Source organism: Amphiprion ocellaris, chromosome 12, assembly GCF_022539595.1.
Source record: "Amphiprion ocellaris isolate individual 3 ecotype Okinawa chromosome 12, ASM2253959v1, whole genome shotgun sequence".
Taxonomy (NCBI): Eukaryota; Metazoa; Chordata; class Actinopteri; family Pomacentridae; genus Amphiprion; species Amphiprion ocellaris.
In genome coordinates this window covers 13,270,174-13,280,335 of record NC_072777.1, presented here as the reverse complement: position 1 = coordinate 13,280,335, position 10,162 = coordinate 13,270,174, and the positions used below count along the sequence as shown (strand labels likewise).

At 37.5% G+C, this 10,162-nt stretch overlaps 1 protein-coding gene across 1 annotated transcript in view; it reads right to left on the bottom strand.

Moving 5' to 3' along the window:
- Positions 1–4,088: 4,088 nt before the first annotated feature.
- The window catches only part of LOC111565459 (uncharacterized), a 41,217-nt gene continuing 35,143 nt past the window's right edge, over positions 4,089–10,162 (bottom strand). Inside the window, exons 10-14 of the mRNA XM_055016204.1 lie at positions 9,455–9,580; positions 7,946–8,047; positions 6,028–7,057; positions 5,156–5,287; positions 4,089–4,851 (exon numbers count right to left, since the gene is read on the bottom strand). The gene's annotated coding sequence lies outside the window, so the exon portion shown is untranslated. The remainder of the gene's footprint in view (positions 4,852–5,155; positions 5,288–6,027; positions 7,058–7,945; positions 8,048–9,454; positions 9,581–10,162) is intronic.

The window sequence follows — 10,162 nt, the reverse complement described above, 5'->3', positions numbered from 1 at the left end:
TAATTATGCAAGAAGAAAAAAACATGTATCTCTTCAACTAATAAAAGTGTACATTATTATAGATTATTGCAATTCAACAGGTGTATTGTTTTAAAAAAAAATGTTTGTCCCCTCTAGATAGACCAGTGACCCCGCTGCCTTTAAAGGGTTAAAGGTTAAATGCTAACCCATAACCCTCTTTTCACATGATCTTGATTCTGACAACTGTCAAACCCATGGAACTTCTGTCTATCCTTAAAGGAAAACTTTGGGATTTTTGAACCTGGGCTGTATTTAGGGTTTGTCCTGTGGTGCAGCTGAATGATAGAAACCCAAATCAGGTTGATCCATGCTGTATTCACTGAGTTTCATTTTTGCCTGAAACCAGAAGTAAGTTTGAATGGGGAATTCATAGTTTATTTCTGAAGTCATGGCTGAATATTTGGACGATTCTGAATCCTTCGATGTAGCATTTGAATTTGATTTGTGGATTCTCTCCATCATGTTGTCAAATATAATAATATGAGTAACAAAACAGACTCTTGAGTGTCATAACAGCATGGCTGACTGAAACTCTGCAGCCTGTTGCCCCTCTCCCTGTCCCTCTCTTCTTCTGTTGCAGCTTCTCATCAGTTCAAATACATAATGTAGGCCATCAAATTCAAATACCTCATCCAACTGTTCAAAATCTTCTAAATAATCAGTCATCACTTCAGAAACAAATTACAAGTTTCCGTCTGTAGCTCCACACACACTCCCCTGCTTCAAATAACAGACTACATAACAGGATGTAAACGAGGGCAAGAAGCGACATCAGGTAAATAAATGGGTAGAATGTGTCTCCATAATGTTGTCAGATACTTATTATAGCAATCTGAGCTGGTTAGTAACAAAGTAAACACTTTTACTGACATACTTTTGATGCAAGAAAGATCCCCACACAACCCCGTTTAAACTTAGTTTTAGTTCCTATCATTGAGTTGCAGTGCTGGACTACCTACCTTAAAGGTACTGAGGAGCTGGCTACAAGCATGGAGAGCAAAGCTTAAAACAAAAACCAGAGGCCCATGGGCCTTGACGGTCACCTGAATTTTGATGTAGTCAGTTTTGCTGTTTATGGAAAAAAAAATATGAATCCACATTTTGAATGGTATACCACGTAACTAAATCAATTCAAATTCAACAAAGTTTGTGTTTTTAGGATTTATGCTGCTACAGCCATGTAAGAAGCACACACCTAATGCTTGTAGGTCGCATTTTTTCAGCTCCATCATAGATTAAGGCAATGTTTTTAATTCAGAGCTCTTTTAATTTTTAGAAAGGTTTTGTCACCACTTAAGCGGCTTCATTACTTGAGGATTGAATGCAAACTTCAAACTTATCAAGACCCTAATTTCTAGGGCATCAAGGCTACGATTACTATTTTTAGATAAACTTTGCCCACTCCCTAAGGGGAAATGTGAAACCCTGGGGCCTGGACCCTTCCATCCACAAAGTGTATTGGATTCTACCATATCTGGATGTTAAGAAGATCTTTGAAATTTGTAATTAATTTAGGTCTTTGACTTCGTCTCAGGTGACCTAATAAAAACTGTCTGAAAGTGGTAAAAAAATTGTGGTTGCATTAAAATACACCTCATACTCAGCTATGCATTTATTGTGATTAACTTATAAAGTTCAGCAGTCTATATCATCATATCACAAATTCTCTTTTGAAAACTGCCTATCAGTTAATTTTAAAACATTTGAACTGTCAGTAAGTTTTGAATGATGTAGAAAACATTGAATGAAAAAGGTTCTGCAATGTTGTGGAAAAAAGGGGTGTTTAGCTCTGTTTAAAATGAATATCAGTAAATCTAGTCAATCATTAATATTATATAAACATGTTAATATATTTTCTTACATCACACATCCTGATGATCTCTGAAGTATCCTCCGACAAGAAACTTGGAAGACCAAGAAGGGCAGCTGTCCTCCTATTCTGATTTGTGTCCTACATAAAGTTAGACAAAAGTGAGTTCATGCAATATTTAAACTAGAGTTCTTACTGAAGTTCACATTGACAAATTCACACTATACATACCTCTTTATCAAGGCACTGCATAACACTTTGAAGGGTCAACCTCCTGCTTGATGAAATGGCTGCTTTACACAATTGCAAGAGAAAAAAACCTAAACTGAGCTGCATGTTTTGAAAAGGATAATGTGAATCAATTTTTAACCTATCTGCATCATCTTATGATATATCGCATGAGTGAGTAAGAGTGTGAGAAAGAGATATTTTGAGTCCTTCTACGTGAAACTGCATTTATGTTCTACAAAGAACCAAAAAATCTAGTACAACATTTAAAAAAAGACACAGGAATTGGATCTAACAAACACTTTATATTATTAGATAAGTCATATAGAATAGAAATTCCAGTGTCTCAATTAATAAAAACTAAGAAAATTAATTTCCCCAAATTTCCCTTGTACAAGCTTCATAATTTAAAGAATTTGCTCCATTGTTTTGTTTAATGTGACAGTGAAAATAATCTATTTGGGACAAATTTGAGGGTGTCACCATGAGCTTAATAAGGCTGTGATTAAGAATTTTATTGATATTATTTTCTGACCTTTTATGGAATAATCAATTTAAAAACCAGCAGATTAAATGAGAAATAAAATTAACAGTAGATTGTAGGTTCATTAGCAAAAGTAGAAAAAGATAAACTAGATAAACCACACACAATTCAGACAGTGCTGCACCCTGACTAGGATCTTCATCCCCAGAGCAGCTGCGGGAGAGCGAGCTCGGTTGTGATAGAGCGAGCAAGAGAATGAATAGAGAGAGAGAGCGGCGGTAGCTAAACAGCGCGTCAATGCAATAAACTAACGGTATTTCAGCTCGTTTTATTACGATACGCCGTACAAACACTAATGCCTCCCCTCAAACACTCGGACCATCAACAAATACGTTCACTATATGCAGTAAATATAAGCGTCCAAGTCTTTAGACTTCATTAACATGTTATTTCATAAGTTAAAACTTACCGTGCTGATGGGTAAAAAGCAGCCCTGACTCTGGGGGTTCGGTTTCGTGGGCATACCACAGCACATCCGCCATTACTTTGCCTTGACTGTGTGGCAAACTAGCTAGCTAACAAAAGGGTAACGTTAGCCAGCAGTTGCTTGGAGGCAAATGTTGAGTTCAAAAGTTTTTTTGTTTTTTTATTACTCCTGTCACGTCGGAAGCATTTGTAACCTAAATGAACGCCCGTCAACTAAAATGTCCCCCATGGACAACAGTGGTGCAATTTACTAATGTGTCGTTTCAAACTTCCATTAATGCGATGGATTAGCAAAGAGAAAAACACGGTAATGTAGTCATATTCGCAATGTAATGATTTTATTCCATTTTATCACAGAAGAAACTGACATTGTTCTTAAATTTTATCGACAAAAACTCAAAAGCACTTTTAGAAGACAACTTACCTCCTTGCCGTGTCTGTTCTCCGAGCAGAATGTCGTGTTCTTCCGCCCTGGTCAGTTGCACTCAGCCTGCGTTAGATTGCAGCTGGCTTGAAAAGGGTGTCCCTCCGCTGCTGGAAGTAGTCCACTGCTGTTTTCTCTATTGTTATGTCAATAACTAAATTGTGGTTGAAATATTATGGTCTGTCCAATTTAGAGAACTGGTGAGGTCGATAGTTCTGAGAAATCATAGTTTTACAGTTTTATTTTTGACTAATCCCAAAATTATGGTAGTATATTTTCAAGGTATAACTTACAGAAATAAGTTAAATCAACACTGAAAGTCCCGATAAAACTTACAAATAGTCAAGACAACTAATTACTTTAAGTTTAATTTTCTAAAACTTATAAACTTGAGTTCAATATTAAAAACTTACCATTACAATTTGAGTTAAAGAAAACAAGTTCACATAACTTAAAGGAGCTCTCATGTTTTACAGATGCGAAGCTACTGCGCATATGTGGAACAAAGTCCTCCCAGCAGAGAAGAAAGTAGTAATTTGGCAATAACTACATGTTCATTGTGCTTACAGCTATCCGTGTCCACGAGGGAGAATATTCAAGGCAGAATTAATTCAATAATTCTCAGAAATCATAGATAGTATGAGGTAATTTTATAGATTTGAATAAAACTTTATTGATCCTTCAGGTGAAATCCACAAACAGCAGATAAAAAGTAATTAAATCATCTTAACTACAGTTTTAATATTTATTATTCTGCACAAAGAGAACATTTACTTTCAGCTCTTTCATCATATTTTGACATTGGAACTTGAGTATAAATTCTTTCCAGACTGAGGTACTTTTACTTCTTATTCTACCTCTGCAGCTAAAATGTGTTTCTCCAAAAAAATAAAATAAAAAATCCATGAATTCAGTGAATAAAAACCCTCTAACAGGTCTTCATTGCAGCTGAATGTGAATTTTAAAACTGAATAGAATCTGAATAACTTCAGACTTTACATGTTTTGTTTGAGTCTTGCTCCACCTGCTGGATGGAAGACAGAATTACAGCTCAGACACCGGTTTAGATGATCGATCAATAATAATAATAATAATAATAATAATAATACTATTAACATAGAAATTTTGCTCTCTCTGACTCCAAAATGATTAAAAACCTGTATAAAATGACCTTTCAGCCTTTTACATGCACAGAAATAGAAATTATGAGGTATTAAGAGGCATTAAAATTGCACAAAAAAAACAACCATTTTATCAAAACTATTAACACTTCAGGCGAAGGGTGTAGCTGATCCTTTAAAGTTTGTGGACGACTTCAGGAACTTGTACTGAACCCGGCACAGGGAAATCTTCTTGGCAGGCGTTCAGTTTGTGTCCAGTGTGCATATCTGTGTCGCTCTGCTTGGAAAACAAACGCACAAACACAGTGTAAGTCAAGGTTTCCTGCAGCATTGAAGAACTGATGCCTTGCCTGAAATACAGAGCAGCACTACTGACATGTGAAGACACTCTGACCCCACTTAGAAGGGAAAAACTTCTAAGTGGGGTGAAAACTCTTTACAGGCACTGTACTTGCTGATCCTTTATTTTTACTTTGTAGTAGAAATTAAAGAAACCTCATCAGAAAATAGAAATAGAGAGATGATTAAAACATGATTGATTGAGTGCAACATTAACGAAGACACTAAACAAGAGATTACACCTGAATTCTGTGGAGCCTGATCTCAAGGACTTTAACTTTGTGGACGACTTCAGGAACTTGTACTGAACCCGGCATAGGGAAATCTTCTTGGCAGGCGTTCAGTTTGTGTCCAGTGTGCATATCTGTGTCGCTCTGCTTGGAAAACAAACACACAAACACAGTGGAAGTCAAGGTTTCCTGCAGCATTGAAGAAATGATGCCTTGCCTGACATACAGAGCAGCACTACTGACATCTGAAGACACTTTGACCTCTTGTAATTTAACATTCATTTGTCTGAGCTTCCAGAAAGATTAACACTCATATAGAAAGAAAATGGCTGCAGGGGTTTAGACCAGGGATGCCTCGAGAAAGTACTTTTGGCTCACGATCCAAGGCGAGTCATTAAATACTTAGCATCTGCTGATAGACACATCAGCTATTGTAGATGAGCTGCAGTGCCTAGTTGCACCACAGGGTGGAGCTTCTTGCCAGACTCTCAAGAAAGTTCTGTGTTGGAAAGCACAGAGCATTGTGGAACCTTAGCTAATAAAGGAGCGCTGTGACAGAGACTTACATGAGGCTCACTGACATGAGGCCAGCAAGCAACTGACGAGTTAAGCTGGGTTTATATTTGCTAAATATCCAACATCCCAGTACAATATTTAACACTGATGTGATGTCTTTCAACATTATGTGGTGAGAACAAGTTTGTGCTGATGTTCATCACGTCAGAATTCCCAATCTTACTTACATCCCCAGATTAACCTGGACCAAATTTCTGTGTCAAGACTGGCCACAGTTGTTCAAAACAGTATCACACTAAATTTCACAACATCCAAAATATCCAATGCATATTTGTGTGTACACTGTTGCTGAGACAACCTTTACATACCTTACTGTGACACTGATTGAATGCTTTCTTTCTGGTGTGGATCTGCTGGTGTTGTTTCAGGGAACCCAAAGTTGTAAAAGTCTTCTTACACTCGTCACATCTGTATGGTCTCTTCCTAGTGTGGACACATTGGTGAGCTCTGAGCTGTGCAATGTAGCTGTAGTCTTTCCCACACTGGTCACAAAGGTATGGTTTAACACCAGTGTGGGTCACTTCATGAGCTTTTAACTGTGCATATTGTACAAATGGTTTGCCACAGTAATCACATGCATACACATCATATCCAGTGTGGATGCGTTGGTGATATTTTAGGCTCTGTTGGCGCTTGAAAGTTTTTTCACAGTAGTCACAGTGGTACCGCTTCCTACCAGAGTGGGGGCATTCATGGATCAACAACTGTTCATGTTGAGTAAGTTTTCACACACTGATCACAGTTGAATGGTTCACCTCCGCTGTGAATGAGTTGATGGCTTCTTACTGACCTTTTGTGAGTAAAAGTCTTCCCACACTGATCACAGCTGAACGCTCTAACTCCACTGTGAATGAGTTGATGGTTTTTTAATGACCTCTTGTGAGTAAAAGTCTTCCCACACTGATTACAGCTGAATGCTCTAACTCCACTGTGAATGAGATGATGGTTTGTTAATGACCTCTTGTGAGTAAAAGTCTTCCCACACTGATCACAGCTGAATCGTTTAACTCCACTGTGAATGAGTTGATGGCTTGTTAATGACCTCTTTTGAGTAAAAGTCTTCCCACACTGATCACAGCTGAATAGTTTAACTCCACTGTGAATGAGCTGATGTCTTGTTAAATTACTCATGTAAGTAAAAGTCTTCGTACAATGATCACAACTGAACGGTTTGTCCACAGTGTGAATACGCTGGTGAATTCTTAGCTTTGTTGCTGTGATAAAAGTCTTGCTGCATTGCTCACAACTGAGTGATTCATCTCTGGTTGTTGTTGTTGGGGAACCGTTGTTTTCCTCTGCAGATTTCTGATGTCTCACTCCATTGCTGTTTTCATGCTTCTGTAGCAACAGACAAAGACACAAACAGTGGCAGTGATTTAAATGCAACTGTGAAACAAGAAAAGCACTCAGAGCGCAGTACTCCGCCAAGGCTGCTCAGTCTTTGTATCATTTCTGACAGATAAAATTCATAAAAATTTACCTTGGGCTGAGCAGAGTGTTGTGCATGTGTACATTATGTATGGATACCGAATTGCGTGACATAAATGTAAATGTAGTGGGCGACAGGAATTGATGGGACTTGGAAACACCCTCACACCCTTTAATCAACTGTTCTTTGGTTTCTGACGGATAAGTCCCGATAGCTCCGCAGCAGTCGATTTTTAGAAGGATCGCATTACTCTCTTTCGTTACTCTGGCATTTAGCAAATAGATATAATTTTGGAAATCCTAAATGACCTAAAACAGGAGGAGCATTGTTTGATTTAATGTCAGACATTGTTGGAAAAAAAACTCCAAAAAACAAGGTTATGTGTCATTTTATACAGTGTAAGTAAATTTCTGGGTTCAACTGTCTGAATTTCTTGCCAAGGATAAAGGCCTGCAAACTCGCAATGCTCAAATGTATTATTCTCTACCAAAGAAAATGCTGCTTCTTACCTTCCTGAACACCTGGCTTGAACAACAAGACTTTTTGTGTGTTACTTATCTACGTCACCATGCAACACATTTGCGTAATGTTTTACTAGCAGTTTGTTTGGCCTTAAACAAAAAATAAACAGCTTCCTAGCTGTCCACCATTTTATCCTCAGTTGAGCTGCCTTTGCAGAGCTACATCTTTCCAGCCAACGTTACCTGGCTTTGGTTGGATCATCTATCCAACTTGAGCAACTTTAGACATTCCAAACACAAAATTAATGACTGATATTACAGTGATATGTTTCTCACTTTTTGTGAAGAATCCATTTTTCCTCCGCTGTTGAGCTCAGACAAAATGGCTGACAATGTTCCTCTGCTCCTCCGTCAGACTCTCCTTCTCCTGCCAATCATCTGTGACATCAAACACATCTTAATTAGGATACCGCTCTATACGCAAGTGTCAGAGTGTCCTGTATGTTCATCAGCCAACACAGAGGACAGATTACAACTCAATAGTTGACTTTTAGCTCTTTTCAATTTCACCTAAAACTGATACAAGTGAATTTAAACTGTTAAAAATAAGGAACATAGACAGAAAACAGGCATGGAAAAAGAGAATAAAGAGAACATAAGCCGCGATTCCACAAGCACCTACTCGGCGCGGCGCGGCTCGGCTCGTCTTTGTTTGCGAGCGTTTCCATATGGATTAATGCATGGTATCGGGCACGACTTTCCGTACCTTCTCGGCTGAGGTTCCAAGCGAGATGAAGTGAGCCGAGATTTGACGTCTGCATAGTGCAGGCCACTGATTGGACAGGAAGTGACGACACACGAGAGCGACTCCAGCACGAAAACAAATCCGGCATTTAAAAAAAAAACTGAACAGCAACGGTGTGCATTGCTCTTCACGGAACTCTCTGTTTTTCATAATTTTAATATAAGAGAACAAAAAGTCATTACATTTTCGCAGTTTGATCGCACAAGCAAATATACACTACCAGTCAAAAGTTCGGACACACCTTCTCATTTAATGGTTTTTCTTTATTTTTATGACGATTTACATTGTAGATTCTTTACATTGTAGATTACATTGTAGATTCTTACTATCTCATGAAGCTCATCCAGAGAATGCCAACAGAGTGCAAAGCAGTAATCAAAGCTAACAGTGGCTATTTTGAAGAATCAAAAATATAAAATATGTTTTGACTTATTTCACACTTTTTGTTTACTACATAACTTCATGTGTTCTTTCATAGTTTTGATGCCTTCAGTGAGAATCTACAAAGTAAAAGTCATGAAAATAAAGAAAAACCATTAAGAAGGCGTGTCCAAACTTTTGACTGGTAGTGTACGTGCAGACATGAGCTGTTTTAGCCGAGCAAATTGTTGCTAAAATACTCGAGAGGTTTAGTGCTAAGCTCTGACTTGTTCATCTTTCTAAAGTACAAATATTTCATTTTCATTCGTCAAACATTTTTCTCCGGTAAAGCAGTCAGGCTGAATCAGTGTCCTGTGATATTAGTCATATTTGTTCAAGTTAGTGGAGCATTAATTCCAAAAAAACCATTCAGATTCACGTAATTTAACCATTTTCTTGCGAAAAGCAAAGACAAATGAGTATTTACTGTCATAGTGATGTTTATCAGGGTGTGATCTGTGATTGATCATTCATGATTATGTCTGTTGATTTACATGCTACATTCCCACATCCACTCAAACACACAGCGCTCTTTGTCATGGGTGAACATACACATTCATTCAGGTTGTGAGACAGTGGCTCCTTTCATTTTTCTGATGTGCACTCGGCCTGATGCATACTTTGTTTCCTGTTGTCCGCTGGGATAGAGGGTCTTAACTGTCTCGTCAGGATACTCTCTCCTCTTGTACTGGGAGGTGTGGACTTCTCTGTGGCCGTTGGGGAACTCAACCATCTTCTCACCTGACCTGGAGGACACAACGGTCCAGAAAGCAAAAGAACAAATGACTTATTGATGAACATTGTTTTGTTAAGACTAATGCACAACCTTTTGTACACCAGCGTGCATAGAACTATGTATATATATATATATATATATATATATATATATATATATATATATATATATATATATATATATATATATATATATATATATATATATATATATATAAATAAAAATATATGACTGAAAACTGAAACTATAATCTGTGATACACATACTTTCCAAGGATATCATTATTTTTAAGGTTGTTCATCCAAAATAAATCCAGAAATGTACTCAAAAATCATATTAAAAAAAAAACCCTCTGTAATATCAAAATAATCCACTGACGGTTGTCTACAGATCCATGAGCGCATCTTTTAATAGTGCCAGTTTGTAAAAATGATACATGAATTAACAGAAAAGCAAACCTGGATCAGAATTTCACAAAAATGTGACTAGCTTTGAGGGCAGTATTGGCTGGTCTTGCACTTTGTTTAATTAGAATATCTTTAGGTCCAGTGATGTCAACAAAAGATTATTCAGGTATGTTGTCCTTTAACTA